Source organism: Miscanthus floridulus, chromosome 8 (assembly GCF_019320115.1).
Source record: "Miscanthus floridulus cultivar M001 chromosome 8, ASM1932011v1, whole genome shotgun sequence".
In the NCBI taxonomy this organism is placed as follows: domain Eukaryota; kingdom Viridiplantae; phylum Streptophyta; class Magnoliopsida; order Poales; family Poaceae; genus Miscanthus; species Miscanthus floridulus.
In genome coordinates, this window is record NC_089587.1 from 65,004,645 (window position 1) to 65,021,987 (window position 17,343).

Genomic DNA, 17,343 nt, shown 5'->3' on the forward strand with positions numbered 1-17,343 from the left:
AAAATGAAAATAGAGATTGCTAGATATATAGCGAAGTGTGATACTTGTCAAAAGGTGAAAGCTATACATTTGAGGTCTGCTGGTGAATTACAACCATTGCCTATTCCATCTTGGAAGTGGGAGGACATAAGTATGGATTTTATTGTTGGTCTACCCAAGACATCAAAGGGATTTGACTCAGTATGGGTTATTGTAGATCGACTCACTAAGTCAGCACATTTTCTTCCAGTCAAGACAATATATCCCACGATCCAATATGCCAAGATGTACTTAGCAAGAATCATGAGTTTGCATGGGGTACCAAAAACCATAGTGTCAGATAGGGGTACACAGTTTGTCTCCAGCTTTTGGAAACACTTACATGCTTCGTTAGGTACCAAACTTCTATATAGTACAGCTTATCATCCGCAGACTGATGGGCAGACTGAAAGAGTCAATCAAGTACTTGAAGACATGTTAAGATGTTGTGTCCTTAACTATTCCAATAAGTGGGATGAGTGCTTACCTTTGGCCGAGTTCTCATACAACAATAGTTATCAGGAAAGCATTAGAATGGCTCCATTTGAAGCACTCTATGGTCGTAGATGCAGAACATCATTGAGTTGGTCTGAGCCGGGAGAGAGAAGATTCTTTGGAGTTGACCTTGTGAAAGAAACAGAAGACAAGGTTAGGCAAATACAGAGTAATCTGAAGATAGCTCAGTCCCGCCAAAAGAGTTATGCGGATAGACGACGGAGACCATTGGTATTCAACAAAGGAGATTTTGTATATCTGAAAGTATCACCAATGAAGGGAGTTAACCGTTTTGGTGTTAAAGGAAAGTTGGCACCCCGATACATTGGACCGTATCAAATTTTGGAGAGGTATGGAAAAGTAGCATATCGCTTGAAATTACCTGAACATCTCGCAGCTGTGCATGATGTGTTCCATGTTTCTCAATTGAAGAAGTGTCTCCGAGTGCCTGAACAGAATGTTGAAGTTGAAGGAGTGGAACTAGAACCGGATTTAACTTATTCCGAATATCCTATCCGAGTGTTAGATCAGAAAGATCGTGTTACTCGAAGACGGACAATCAAGTTCTATAAAATACAATGGAATCAACATTCAGAAGAGGAAGCTACTTGGGAATCAGAAGATTACTTGTTAGAAAAGTTTCCAGAGTTTCTAGCGTCAATATAGAATAGAGTAATGTTAGTTGAGCTCGGTTGTTACAAGTTGTGTTTTGTAAAGGAACCTCAGCTGTTTTATGGACAAGTTTTGGATGTTTTTGGATTGACACATTTCCTTTTCCATTACTTACTCTATGGCTTTGAATCTCGGGGCGAGATTTCTTTTAGGGGGAAGGATTGTAACACCTCGGGTGTTTAAAATACTAAAACTGCCATATCATCATATGCATTGCAAGGCAATTGGTCATATTAAAAACTTTGAGATGCATACACTAAAACAAGTTTATATTATGTGGTATGTGTTGAATTGTATTGTTTGACTCAAGTTCAAAGTTTGTTTGGATTTTGAATTTTTCGAGAAAACCCTGATTTTCAGCATTTAAATCCTACCCTGAAAAATCCATTTCAAAATCTAAGCATATTTTGGGGTTGAGCCCAAAAGCAAAAGTGTAGAGCTTGGCAAGTTATACAAAGTTTGTTTTTGGAGTTTTTCAAGTTGTTTAGAAAAATTTTGAGTAATTCAAAAAGGCGTAATTCGTTAAATTTCCCTATTCGAATTCAAAAGTTCATTTCAAAATCTAGACCGAATTAGGAGATGGTTATAAAAGCAAAGTTGTAGAACTTTTGATTTTGAACAACTTTTGTTTTTGGAGATTTTTGAGTTGTTATGAAAATTTGGGAGTAATTTGTGAATTTGGCGAATGGCAAACTTGTAAATTACTGATGAACAGTGTTCACCGCCGTAGCTACATGGCCGGCGACCTTCTTCGGCGTTCCAGGCGCGTCGTGGCCGTCCTTGGCGTCGCGTTGGCGCGGTAAAGGCTTCGTCGTGGCTTCCTTGAGCTTCCTGGCCACCCTTTTTAGCCTGAACCGTCGTCGTCGTTGCTCTTCTCCCTTGCTCTGTTTCCGCCATCGCCGGTGACCTTGCTGCGCTCACGGAATTCGTCCTCACCGTCGCGCCTCATGCCAATTGCGTCTGCCATTCTCTCCGCCCCTGCACTCTCGCTCATTCCTGGCCTGTTTGCTTCGCCTCTAGCAGTCCAGTGTCACCGCACGCCGTTTTCTTCCTCAGAGCCGGCCGAAGCACCGCCACCACCGACCTCTCCGTGGCCAGAGCCCGTCGGTGAGCCGTTGCCCTTGATTGGTGTACCTTTGGCTTCGTCTCGATGCCGTAGTGCTAATTTCATTGTTGCTTGGCCGTTTTGTCCACTTCAGTCGCCGGCACACCATCACCGACGACCCTTGCGCCGCCGTGATCACCGTGGACATCGACCCGCGTCACCGTTGCTTCTCCGACCTTGTTATCTGCTCAGTTGTGTTCAGGGTAAGCTGCTGGTGCTTCCTCGACCTTTAGTTTAACCGCTACCGGCCTGTAGTCGCCGGCGTAGTACCGCCGAGGCGCCGTGTCCGCCATGGTCGACGTTGAGCTAGAATTGAGTCGTAATCGGTACATCTAAGTACGTCTATAGGTGCGCCTAGTAGTGTAGAACATGTTGGTGCTATCGCCATCGCCGGTGATCTCACCGTCGGCGAGGAATCGCTGGTCAGAGCCGTCGCTGCCGTGGTCAACGTCGGAGGTTAGGGATGACAGGTGGGGTCGGGTTGTCAGTGACTCAGCGTTCAAATGGATTTTTCTATTTTCAGATTTGAATGAATAGTGTCTGTTTTTGTTATTTTTGTGTAGATTTATTTAGAGCTCCAAAAATTATGAAAATTTTTGTGTGACTTCTCTGTGATGTATAGTATTTAAGAAAAATATGAAATAATGTTTTTCAGTACTTTTTGAATGTGATAAAAATTGCTCAATTTATTAATAAATGGATTTCCATGATTTTTCTAGGCTTATTTAATTGTCCAAAAATTATGAAATTTGTTTTGCCACTTACTTATCATGTAATGAACATGTACTAAAATTTTGAGTTCAATTAGAATAAGTTGATTTATTTCATAATTTTGAATTAAATAATTAATTCATAAAAGCAAATAGTAACCTTTAATGATTTAGGTTTTGTTTGAAATTTTGGATTGAGTGATGACCTTGGGTCATTAGTTGATAATGATCCTTGGCAATTGATGTATGTGTTACGAAAAAGATTTAGTCTGTTTGACTTGCAACTGTACCGCGAAGGAAAGTTGTATTCAAATTATTAATTTTGCATCCATCATCGAGCATCATGTTTCGTATTCCGCATCATGTTAAACATGGCATTGTTATTACGTGTAGTGAACGAAGGTGAACACGTGGTAGTTAATCAAGTTGTTGAGGAGGTTAATCCGTCTGTTGAGGTCGGATCGAATACTTGTGAAACGTCGCAGGAGCCGGACTTTTCCGTCAACGAAGGCAAGCCCCGGATGCATACAACCCTACCTTGTGTTTTACAAATTAATTTTGCTTTTGCTTTCCGTTACTGCATTAAGTGATTAGGAGTTAAGTAAGAGCCTAATTGGTGCATTACCAACCTTGTTATTCCATATTTACCATATTACCAGTTTTAAATTCGTATATGCCTAGTTTTGCTTAGCTATGCGTAGAACGATGAAGTCAGGTGATTAACTGTCACATGCAAGTTTCAAATGGAACCTTGGTTACTTATGTTATCATGTGATATGGGAATGTGGAGTAATAAATCTAGACCGGGCGGACTCGGTGTGTGTGAGCCACAAGACATGGAGGTCTTGTGAGCGGGTTCTTTCCGCCTGTGTCGATTAAGGCACGTCCGTTGTTGAATTGCATGAGGTGAGAATTTGTAGTACTAACCACATACTCCGGTAAGCCTGAACTTGGTAATTCTATTACGAGAATGGCTACTCGCGCACTGGGAGTGGAGAGATGGCGGGAATAGCGTGTACCCACGTGGCAATGGGCTGGATTGGTGGAGTACTGTATTCTCGGGTGGCGCGGACCCGTTCTTGCTTTAGAGGATCCGAGAGTAGGTTGATATATGTAGGTCGGGGACCTGCATATGTCGTGTGGTCTGGAATCCCCAGCTGGGTTTTAATCGGTTCGAATCGTCGTTGCTCCTCGGTTATGGAGACTCAACTCACTGTTCATCATCGTAGTATTAATAACTGGAACTTGAGAAAGGTTTGCGAAAAAGATTGATATGAAGTTCATGTTCTCATTATGGATCATGGCCGATTCATATGTGGTACTTATAAAGTTTTACCTTGGAATTAAAGAATTTTGTTAAAGAGCTTTTACGCAAAAGAACTTTGATTATTGTTAAAGCCATACCTTGAATCCCATGAGCCGGCATTCCTGAGTTCTATCAGTTTATTTCGTTTAAGTCTTGTTGAGTACTTTTGTACTCAGGGTTCGTTGACCCCTTGTTGCAGGTGAGCCTCATGAGCAGATCTGTTTTGGATCGTGCTGCATGACTATCGTTCGTTCTGACGATGTGAAGTAAATGTGTGATCCTTGGGCAGGATGTTTATTTTGTGTGTTATGTATATGTTAATTATGCCACTCCACTACTACTATGGTTTGTAATAATTATCGAACTTAGTTTGTAAGGTTTAAAACAACTGGTTTGTAAACTATGTTATCGTAAGACTTTCCGCTGTTTTTACTCTGGTGCTGATATTTGAATAAATGTTGTAATACTGCAATGACTTTGTAATGTGATCCTGCTCGGAAATCGTGGATGATTCGGGGTTCCCCGAGGACACCCGACAGTCTTTTTAAGTTATTGGAAACATATGCATAAATGTCAAAGGTCATCGGACAGTGACAGGTGCATGTGGGCCCTATAACTTAGGAGGTTCTCCCACAGAGGAGGAGGAGCAGGTATTGAAGGAAGGATGTATGCTTCATTGCCATCGCAAGCATGCGTGTGACTTGCACGCTGCAACTCAACAGGGAGAGCAAGCAGTAAGTGTTTTGTGGGCAACCGATGCTATGTAGTTTCAGATTGCACTCAGTGGTGCAGTTTATATTAGATTTAACTTGCAGCTTCGCACCAAATCTATTTTCTGGATTTTCAACATCTGTTATTGTCTAAATTTTAATAGGTGACGTAGACACTTATATTGTTAGGTTTATTTGCTACCACATCTTTGGATTGATTTTTTTTTTGAACGTATCTTTGGATTGATTTTAAGCAACAGCCTAACAATTATTTAGGATTCCAGAACAAGTCAACATGGAACTAGCAAGACAATGACAGCTAAAGGTAGTCCTGCTCAACCTTCATATCATCATATCAATTTTTTGTCATGAATGGGAGATGTGCACATGGCTGTATCCGTGTATTGTACAAGTAGAATCTTTCATGCTTGTTCATAAACTATGAACCCAAGCTAAGATCCCAAAAGAAAGCTTCCATTGTTTGCACAAGAAGGTAAAAATTTCCAGGCAAACATTGTTAGCATACATATCTGCTTTCATCTAGAATTTGTGGACACTGTTTTGAGCTTAACAAAAAGAAAAATATCTGCCCTCTGGGACACTGACTAGTGAAAATCGCTGGTCCATTGCAACCAGGGGGGAGGATTCCAAACAACCTTTTGTAGTCCTTCAACAGCTCAAGGGACTGGAATATACAAAATTGCATTTAAAGATGGACAATAACGGAAAGCGAAGCTTGTTCAACGTGTAACAAAAGCTTTGATGTATACCTATCTGAAGGTCACTTGCCGTGATTACCGGTTGGAGGGAGCTTATTAACTCATATCTCAGGCTTTGGGTTGAAGCTGCGATCGTACATAAAATTTTGTTTTGTAGATACAGGAACTAATCCTATTTGGAAATAATGTCTTATATATGTCCAATGTGATCTAAAATTTCTAAATTTTACTAAGCTTAACCAAGAGCCAGAACATAACTTCGTCTAACCAGACTAAGGAAGATCTAAAGTTGCTAGTAACAGGGGTCCCTATGAACATTCGAAGTCTCTATTTTTTTATTAAAAATATATAGAAGTAGAAGTAAACAAATGGATTTAAAGATGGACAATAACTGAAAAGGAGGCTTGATGCAATGTGTGATGCTTTGATGCAAACATATGTGTGGTTATAAAAGATTAAAAGTACAAAACAAATTTTCTAGTCAATATTCTTTGTCATAGTGTGAATTGTGGAGATTACCTAGTTTCTAAGGTACTTGGCATCTTGTTATTCAGACTTCACTACTTCAGAATGCCTGGTCCAAATCCTACTTCCTAGAAATATCTTATATGAATTCAGCATGGACTTCTGAGTGCCCTCATGGCTGTAGGAGTCAATTTGTCGAGACTCCAGAGTCCAGACACATTATTCTTTGTCTGACTGCGATGTAGAGATTGCCTAGTATCAAGGGAACTTTGGCACTTTGCATTTTAGACTTCAAACTTCAAAATGCCAGTTCCAGAATCCTACTCCAGACACATTATGTGCATTCAGCAGACTTGGGAATATGCTTCTGGTCATACTGGTAGAGTGGTAGAATTTATAGAGATTGCCAATACCTAGCCAGGATCAAGGGAACTTGGCATGAGAGGATTCAGTCTTCAGAATTCCTGGTTCAGGATACTATTACCGATCTTATGTAAAATTCTGCACGGACATGGAATTATGCAATGTTTCTTGAATAAAATGCATAGAGAACACACAGGTGGCTGCAGTTTAGAACTGTCATGCACAGTTGGTTGCCACGTGTCCATTCGGCATTAAATTGAGGTTGGATTAGTCCTTTATGTTTGAATAAAAGGGGTGTGATTGAGTTATATTTTCTCATTTGGCAGTTCAATTGAGGTTGGGTTAGTCCATTTGGCCATTTAGAAGAGGTTACATGAGAAAATATTTTCGCATGATTGAGTTAATATTATTTTATTTGTATTATGGAGAAAACCTGTGCAGCCTAGTACCATTTTTCTCTGGTTTGTAGTGTCCACCGTTATGGAAACATATAGTCACAAGGAGTATACATCTCAGTTTATTACAAAAAAAAGGGAAACATTCAACGTCTTGTGCTCTAGACTTGGATTTTTTTTTGATAAAGGGATGATTTTATTAAATCACAATCAATACATCGAGTAGATACAGACTTGGATTTATGTTGGCACTGAAGTTGTTTTCCATGATAATGGCCTGATGTTATCCTTCGGGCCCATCTATCTTGCGGTTTGAATCGGGCATTGAATAATAATTTTATAATAATTTTTAATTTCAATCCCTCAGTTAATAAATAGTCTCAACTCTCAAGTAGCTAAGTGGTATTCTACGGCTAGTATTTTGAACATTAACAGTTTTTTTAAAAGGAAATGGAAGATCCCGGGTATAACCCAGAACCCCAGTTTTAGGTTCTCTCCTTGGTAGCCGAATATACTCTTGTGGGCAATGCAAAATTCTATGTTTTACCCATGGCCCACCAAAACCGCGGACTGAAGCTGAGGCTTTTCCCAAGTCACTGTCATTATTGAACAGATAGAATACATGTTGATGGATGCAACATATACATTTTTTTATATCACTGTGTTAAGCAAAAAAGGAATCTCTTCTATGAATCAACAGGTTGGCATCTAGCTTAGTTTTTGTCTTGTGGATTTTTTTCATCCATCTGGCCTTAGGATTCTCATGGATGCCCATATGAATAGTTTTGTGAAAAAAAGAACAAGAATGAATAGTTGTTGATACATCTTTCATTCCAAATTATAAGTTCTGGCTTTTCTAGATATGTTTTTACTGTGTATCTAGGCATACTATATATCTAGGTGCATAACAAAAGCTATGTGTCTTAAAAAGTCAGAACAACTTATAATTTGGAATGGAGAGAGTAGAAGATAAAGCTAGTGAATTTTGGCACCAATGAACACTGTCAATTATCTGATTGGAGGTTCTAATGCAAAACAAGGTTGCCACAGGAAGTAACTGAGCAGGAAACACAAGATATCTGGATGCAAACAGAAAAAGAAGCACATAATATTTTACAGGCAAATTATAACAATATCCTTAAGTTAATGTAGGCTTCCTATATATGCCTCATTACGTTACAATACATATTTAATTTCTTACGGTATGTAAGAAACATATTTGGATCCATTCATGACAAAACACCATTTGCATCTTCCTCCAGAGACTATTTTTGACATTGTGCTGATGCTTCCTGTTGACAACGGATATGAAATGATGTATGGATCAATCCCTTCACTTTGCATAGAGGCTAGCACCTCAAAGCTTAAATCTGGAGGCTCAATCTCTCCATCAAAGTATTGCATGACTTGCCGCATGGTAGGCCTTTCATTAGCGAATGGGTGTGAGCATAGCAACCCTATTTTTAGTGCCAAGTGTGCCTCACCAATATAATACTTCCCTTTGAGCCTAGCATCTATTGTATCACCGAATGATCCGTTCTGCACCTTGTCAAGCACCCAATCAACCAACATGAGCTGACTATCTTGCATATTTTGGTGATTGACAGGCCTTTGTCCACAGATGACCTTAAGGACGAACATACCGAAGGCGAAAACATCCGTAGGAGGAGTGGCATTTCCGCTGTGTGCTAGCTCTGGAGCAAGGTAACCTATGGTGCCAACCACATGTGTACTTTGTGAGTCAACACCATGATCATACAGCCTTGCAAGCCCAAAATCACCTAACCGTCCATTCATCTCATCATCAAGGAGCACATTGCTTGCTTTGATGTCTCTGTGAACAACTACCTTCTCCCACTCCTCATGGAGATACAACAGGCCGGATGCAATTCCCTTGATGATCCGAAACCTTTGAGTCCAACTCAACACAGAGTTGTCCTCTTTGCCATTATGCAGATACTTATCCAAGCTTCCATTAGGCATGTACTCATATACCAAGAGGAGCTCACCTTTGCGCTGGCAATAGCCAAGCAACTGGACAAGATTACGGTTCTGAAGACGTCCTATGCTGACATTCTCTGCTATGAACTCCTTCATGCCTTGCTTGGAGTCATGCGACACCCTCTTCACGGCTACCTTCAATCTTGATTTAGGAAGTACCCCCTTGTACACACTCCCAAATCCTCCAACCCCAAGAAGGTTTTTGTTCTCAAATCCTCCCGTTGCATGGAACAAATCCTCGTATGAGAACTGGTGTGGGCCAAACTCCGGCTCCCAGTCCTCTCGTACCTCCACATACCTGAAATGCCTCTGCACAAGGAAGAAAGCAATGGTGCCCAAAGACAGTAGTAGTACCGCAGTTGCTACGGGCAGAACTACCTCTAAAACCCATGATCGTTGACCCTTTTGATGATGCCGTGGAAGCTTTGGAAGCATGGTTAGATTGATGGACAGAGCAGGGCTGTTCATGGCGAAGCTCCAGCCGAGAACATAGTGTTGTGTGCGAACCTTGCCTGTTGATGACGAGAAACCGATGTATGCCACATCGGTGAGAACATCTGAGAGGTTTTGGATAGTGGACACTGTTGGTCTCCTAGGCTTGACCACTGCTAGAGGAGCCAAGGTGACATCGATCTGTGTCTTCTCTCGATCATACTCCACCCACACCTGCATCACCTCTTGGCTATAGAGAGTCAAATTTCTAAAGGTTCCATCCTGATCATGGAAGAAGCCGGCTGGGTAGGACTGCACAGAGGTTAGGCTGTTGATGTCGACACCGATGTGGTTGTTGTTGATGTCCCCAAACTCGAGGTTCTGGTAGGTGTCAAGCTCAATGGCGAAGATGTGGTTGGTCGACTGGCCATTGTTGGAGCCATTGAAGAGGCCCAGGTATTGTACTGGTGCAGCAGAGAAATTCTTGCTCGATGCGACCAACAAGGTGAGGCCATGGGTGCTCAAGTCGTCGTAGATGGAGGTGATACCGAACACGAAGGAGGCAGAGAAGGACTGCACCGTGCTGTTGGGTGAGTCGCGTAGGCGCAGTGGATCAGGGTAGAAGGCGTGGCCCATGCTCATGGCCGTGCCATTGGTGAGCTCGAGCAACCCACCTTGTGTGATGGAGGCTGTGCTGTCTAGGGTGAGGCTAGCATTGGCGAAGCCGGAGTAGACGAACTGGTGGTCGTCGTTTCCGGCGATGAGGGGCGCAATGGTGGCCAAGGCCAACTAAGAGGAGCTTTAGGATCATCAAGGAAGCGGGCTTCATGTCGAACATGGCCATGGTGGACAATGGCAAGAGTAGGTGCCGGCAAATGTTTATGTGCAGTGCTGCAGCAACTTGGATGGAGTTCGTACTTATCACTCAATTGAGGAGGCAGAGGCCACACTACCTTGCAATACTATGCGAAAATTTCTAGTTTCTGGGAAGGAACGTGATAGCCTTTTGACAAGTTTTTTTAGCGGCCCGGGGAAATTTAGTTTGGATTTTTAACATGCTTTTAAAGATGCACTTTTCAGTGGAACGTAGGTAGCAGGGAACTGGACGGGCCCTGAGCTGAGAAGGGTGTGGCTCTAAATTAAGAGGCGTCTTATTTTCAAATTAATATTAGATGTGATGTCATTTATGTTTTGTAAATTAAGGAGCGTCTTATCTTCGCATTAATTTTGCCTGGCAGATGTGATGCTATTTATGTTTTTGTAAACAATCGGTCAAGCTTGATTGACAAAGAGATCGCTGTTCCGTGGCAACAAGGGCACGGACGGCCGGTCCCAGTCAACCTTTTCCATTTAATTTGTCATTGTCATGTTAAATGGACCAGAATAAAAGTAAACAACCTTTTCTATTTAGGAAGTACACTGGTGTTGTCTAATTGGTTGTCTCATGCACTGCCAATCTTAAGTTACAAACAATTTCAGCGATACATTGTTATTTAAATTCTCTTAGTAATCTATGGTTTGAAAAATTATACACGGAACAAATAAATATTGTGATCATTTACAAATCTCAACTTTGTAGCTTATGTATGTCCCAGAGTTGTGTACACATTGTTTCATTATTAAGAATGAAAAAAAGGGAAAGGCTAGCGCCCGGACGTTCCAGACATGGGCTAGCGTCTGGACGCCCGCGTCGCATGCATGCTTCACGTGGGGTCCCATGCTGCTTCATGTCCCGTGCCGCTCCGTGTCCCACGCCCGCTCCGTCTCGATCTGCACCCGCACGGTTTCTCCCGCCTACTGCTCGCGCCCTGTCCACACCCACACGCATACAGGCGGGCCTAGCAGCTGCAATAGACCACTGCAACATGTGCAACACTATATCTACTTTTGCAACATTTAGAGGAAACATTTGCAACATACGTTCGAAACAATTGAAACACTTGCAACATACATCTAAAACACGAGGGAAACACACTACTACAAAATTCAATTTGCGCAGCGTCGTCCCGAAGGTCTCCGTGGCGGGCTCCTATTTTTGTCCGTCACGGTAAATCCCACGATTTACCGTGGCGGACACTTTTTATTTTCCGCAGCGGGCATTTTTGCCCGCCACGGTAAAACGATTTACCGTGGCGGGCATATTAAGATGCCCGCTACAGAAAATACCCTATTAACCGTGGCGGCCGTCTTAAGGTGCCCGCCACGGTAAATCGATTTCCATGGCGGACACATTATAAGGCCCGCCACGGAAAAGGCCACGGCCCAATAGGCACACCAACGAGGCCCGTATCCAATTCTGATTTATCGGGCTTATATATACGGGGGTTTTAGGGTTTTCACTCCACCTCTCTCTCTCTCCACCACTCCTCCCTCAACCGACAGCCACTCTCTCCCTCTCCTCCCTCAACCGGCGGTAGCCACCACTCCTCTCGGTCCTCTCGCACGAGGCACGGCGTCCCTCTTCCTCCCTTCCTCTCCTCCTCGTCCTCCCTCAACCGGCGGCCCTCCTCCTCCCTCTCCTCCTCCCTCAACAGGCGGTGGATGGCGGCTCGAGGCACGCGGTGGCGCGACGTCGCGGCCGCGGATCCAGGCGAGGGCGCCGGTGTGGACGGACGTGGATCCAGGCGTGGATCGAGGGCGCCAGCCGTGGATCCAGGCGTGAACGGCCACGGGTCCGGCGGTGGCGCGGCCGGGGAGGCCGGATCTACCGCGAGCCCCTCCTTCCCCTTCTCCACCAGGCAGATCCAGGCGACGACGGCCCTAGCGGAGGCCCCGGCGGCGGATCCGGCGGTGGCGCTACCGGGGAGGCCGGATCCGCCGCGAGCCCCTCCTTCCCCTTCTCCGCTGGGCAGATCCAGGTGACGGCGGCCCTGCCGGAGGTCTCGGCGGTGGATCCGGCGGTGGCGCGGCCGGGGAGGCTGGATCCGCCGCAAGCTCCTCCTTCCCCTTCTCCACCGGGCAGATCTAGGTGCCGGCGGGCAGATCCAGGTGGGGGCGGCCCTGGTGGAGGCCCCGGCGGTGGATCCGGCGGTGGCGTGGCCTGGGAGGCCTGATCTGCCGCGAGCGCCTCCTTCCTCTTCTACATCGGGCGGATCCAGGCGGGGCGGTCCGGGCGGAGGCGCCGACGACGGATCTGACGGTGGCGCGACCGGGCTGGAGCTGCGGTGGATCCAGGTGACGGCGGCGGATCGACGTCGACGGCGAGATCTAGGTCCAGTGCGGCCCAGATCCAAGCCCGTGTGGGCTTTTCTTCTTTTTTTTGTTTTTTTCCAAATGATTTACCGTGGCGGGCTTCCTTAGGTGCCCGCCGCGGTAAATCGATTAACCGCGGCGGGCAAAGCAGCCCGCCGCAGGAAGGCCACGATTTACCGTGACTTCCCGGCAGCGGCGGACCAGTTTGCCCGTCGCGGGAAACCAGAAACGGCCGCCGTGGATAAACATTTTGTAGTAGTGACATGTGTGTAGCAATTGCAAAACATATGCAACATCTATATGAAACACTTGCAATATATGTGTGAAAACATATGCAACATGCGGATGAAACACTTGCAACATAAGTGTGAAATATATGCAACACCTAGATAAAACACGTGCACCATCCGTCTGAAACAGCGGAAGCATTTGGAACAGATGCTTGCAATATATGTGTATAGCCATTGCAACATATGCAACATCCTGATCTATTTTTGAAATATCCACATGAAACATTTTTAACATGCATATGAAACACCTAAAACACTTGAAACATACGCTTGCAACACGCGCTTGCAATGTCCGAGGAAGGAAAGGAGCGTGAGGTGTAGCTGGAGAAGCCTGCTCTGGGTCTGGTCACTCCGAATCTTGTGATGCCGCGAGCTGAGGTCGAGCGTCGCGGTGGTGCCGGCGTCGACAGCGGCCACGACCTCCTGGTGGGGAACGGCGGCGTCGGCAACACCTCAACACGGCGAGGGACGGGGCATAGCGCGACGAGGTGGAGTGGGCGTGGCGGGGGATGGAGCACGGCGTGGCGGCAGAGGTGGCGCAGCTCGACGAGGGATGGGGGCACCACCGTGAGGCTACTTGGGGCGGGCGGACGTCGCAGTGAGCCGCAACGAGCGAAGCGAGGAGTTGGGGATTTCTGTCGGCTGTCGCAGAGTAGATGGAGTAGATAGAGGAGAGAGCGTAGATGGGCCTGTTGGGCCGGTCGCTGTGCTGGAGCGAGCACGGAGCAGAGCGTCTAATTTTTTTTAAGATTCTAGACGTATGTTCTATAACATTACCGATAAAAAAATATGCTAGCTCCCCTTCCCTGCATCTATCTTTCTTCTCACCATGTGCGCTTATACATCAACCAAATAAAAGCATGCCGCCTGCGGCCACGGCTTCCATGCGCGCTTGATGGTGGGGGAGTTGGCATATGAGAAGAAAAAAAATTAATTGCCTCCCACAGCAATGATGTGGCATAAAATAGTGGTGAGGTCGTCACCTCCACCGAAAATTTCATGGATGATATCGTTGTCTCACAAAACATCGGCTTGTGTCTCTCCCGCCACTCCCTCTGCTCCAAATGAGCAAAAATGCTATATGGTGATGCTTTTGGTTTTCTTCGTAATAGCATACATTAATAGTAATATGAAGACCTTTAATTTAGAAGTCTAAGTGGAGGATACTTTGAGATTGTCTTTGCTATGGTAGAATTGGCATTAGGTACACACACTACTAGAATATGGAATTGCCTTGCTGGCTGAGAATTTTCTTGAGTGCCAAAATAGAACCAAGGAATGTATAGTTTCCTTGGCTGTGCTAGTAAACCTCCAAGAAAAGTATATTCCTTGAGAGGTTTATAAGATCCGTTAAAGGAAAATTTCTTATGATTTAGCTTCACTCATTAGACATGTAGAGTTACCAGTTCTGGATAATCGCTTCTCCGAAGAAGAAATACAGCTGACTGTGACTGCTATGCCTCTTGATCATGCTCCGGGGCTAGATGGATTTAATGGGCTTTTCTACAAGAAATGTTAGCCTCTTATATCACCAGATTTCAAGAGACTTTGTGAGCAGTTTTGTCAGGGAGTAGTTGATTTACAGCCCATTAACAGCTCATTCATCACTCTCATTCCTAAGAAACAAGACCCCAGGCCTCTCTCCCTCCTCAATTGTTCAATCAAGCTTCTTACAAAAATTCTAGCCAATAGATTGCAGTCTGTAATGACAAAGATTGTCCATGCAAATCAATATGGTTTTATAAAGGGTAGAACTATTCAAGATTGTCTGGCATGGGCCTTTCAATTTTTACATACTTGTCATCAGTCTAAAAAGGAGCTGATCATCCTCAAATTGGATTTTGAGAAGGCATTATATAAAGTTGAGCATCAAGTGATTTTGGAAATGTTATTTCACAAAGGTTTTGCACAGGAATGGTCAAATGGATAGACTGGATTGCTCAAATTTTGTCCTGGCACATCCTCAGTACTTTTGAATAGCATTCCAGGGAAGTTCTTTCATTGTAAAAGAGGAGTGAGGCAGGGTGAAACCCTCTCACCCCTTCTTTTTGTTTTGGCTGCTGATCTTCTCCAGACCATTATAAATTCAGCTACACATAGGGGGCTTCTTTGTCACCCTCTGGGTAATAGATTTGGTGGTGATTATCGTATTGTGCAATACATTGATGACACTTTTCTTTTCATGAAGGCTGATGCTAGAGAATTGTTCTTGCTTAAGGGCTGTTGAGATCCTTTGCTGACTCCACTGACTTGAGAATTAATTTTGCCAAGTCGTCTTTAGTGCCAATCAACTTGGATGAAGATAAAACACTTCACTTGGCTCAAACTTTTGGATGTTCTGTTGGTACCCCCTTCCTTTCACTTATTTGGGGTTACCCACTTACCCTGGGGCACTACTCAACCCACTGTAACTGAGTTCTTACCTCTGGTTTGTAGAATTGAGAGAAGGCTAGCAGGCATCACTAGCTTACTATCTTATCATGGCCGCTTGATTTTGGTTAATTCTTTGCTCTCCTCCCTGCCAATGTACTGGCTGAGTTCAATCAAGTTTCCCAAGTCTGTGCTCAAGCAAATTGATAGCTTTCGGAAAAATTACCTATGGGACAGGAAAGATTTGCATAAGCAGGGAAAATGCCTGGTTGCTTGGACTGCTGCTTGTAGGGCTAAAGATGAGGGTGGCCTAGGAATCTTCAATCGTAAGTCACAAAATAAAGCTCTTCTCTTGAAATTTGTAGATATATAAATTGTATAATCACTGTGATACTGTGGGGGGTATAACCCCGGGTACCCACGGCACAAGACATGGGCCGTACTATCAGGGACAGTCCTGCCCACAAGATCAAGACGCACGGTGCAAGGTACTACTCGGCGTGCACCGCAAGGCTTCAGGAAGGAATCTTGAAGATAGAGATAGATCTGATCGGATATGCTAGATTGTCATATTCCTTATAATGATTATCATGTAACCGATTAGATTTAGATCTAACCGATCTGTAACCCTACCCCCTCATCTCATCTCATCATTCTCATCTCATATACCATCAATACAATCAACAAAGACACAGGACGTAGGGTTTTACGTCGTATTGACGGCCTGAACCTGTCTAAATCGCGTGTCTCTGCGCCTGTGTCACCATCCGGTTCCTGATCACGTGTACCTCCACCACACAATCTACCATCGTGGGTATACCCCTCGGTGGACTATTGATGATATTCCGTCGACAGATACTCCCTGGGTGCATTTGACTTGGCAAGCATACTAGTCGGGCCCTATGCCGCCAAACTTGAAAAGGCCTGTTGGTTCTTTTTGGTGGAAGGATGTGATGAGTTTGTTACTGGAATTCAGAGGGATAGCTTTTTGTGTCAGTGGGACAAGGTGATACAGTTAGCTTTTGGGAGGACACTTGGAGTTTTGGCCTGCTGAAACTTGAATTTGCACAGCTGTTCTCATTTGCTAGAGACCCCATGATCTCTGTGGCTTTTCTTCAGCGAGATGTGCAACAAAATTTTCACCTGCCTCTGTCTTTGGTAGCTTCCCAGCAGCTAGTGCTCTTGGAAGATAGACTGATTTCTTTGCCCAATGATGGGCAGCAGCTGGATCAATGGAATTATATATGGGGGCTAAACTTTATCAGCAAGCAAGCCTATAAATCTTTAATGGGCCAATCACCAAAGGTACAACAGTTTATTTGGCTTTGAAAAAGTGGATGTCATGGCAAACACAAATTCTTTTTCTGGTTGCTCTTGTTAGATCGTCTCAACACCAGAAACATGCTTAACAGGAAAAATATGTACTTGCCCTCATATTCTTGTGTCCTTTGCAATGCTAATGTTGACGAGACAGTGGAACATCTATTTTTTGAGTGCTCCTTTAGCTCCTGGTGCTGGAGACTGTTAGACGAATTGACTGGAATTTTTCGGTGCCTATACTAGATAGGCTATCGCTGGGATTACAATGCTTCAGCAAGCCATCAATTTTCATGGAGATAATCATTGTAGCTGCTTGGTGCATTGGGACTACAAGGAATGGAATTATTTTTTATGGCAAATCTTTGTCGCTATGGAGCTGGAAAAGACTCCTTTGAGAAGAGCTTTCTTTAACTTTACTTAGATGCAAGTCCTCTAAGAAACCTCTTCTTAGGATTTGCGAAAAAAAGAAACCTCTTCTTAGGGACTGGCTTTCTTCTTTTTAGCCTTTTTTTGTAAAATGACTTTAGTAGGGGTGTTCCCCTCCTGTTTGCCTCAAAAAAATTTCCTTGATTGCTATTCTTATTCGCCAAGAAATTAGAATTTCCTTGAGGGATCTTTTGGATCCTTTCGTTCTAGATGAATTGGAATCTACATAATGGACTAGACTATTTGGCTTGGAATTTGACATTCATAACTTTACAAAGTTCAAATATAAGGCTATCTTAAATTCATGGGGTGGAAGATGGAAATCGATTCTATAGATCCCCATGCTATGTTTCT

At 44.2% G+C, this 17,343-nt stretch overlaps 1 pseudogene; it reads right to left on the reverse strand.

Moving 5' to 3' along the window:
- Nucleotides 1-7,940: 7,940 nt before the first annotated feature.
- On the reverse strand, nucleotides 7,941-10,647 carry LOC136476555 (L-type lectin-domain containing receptor kinase SIT2-like; annotated as a pseudogene).
- Between the last annotated feature and the right edge of the window lie 6,696 nt (nucleotides 10,648-17,343).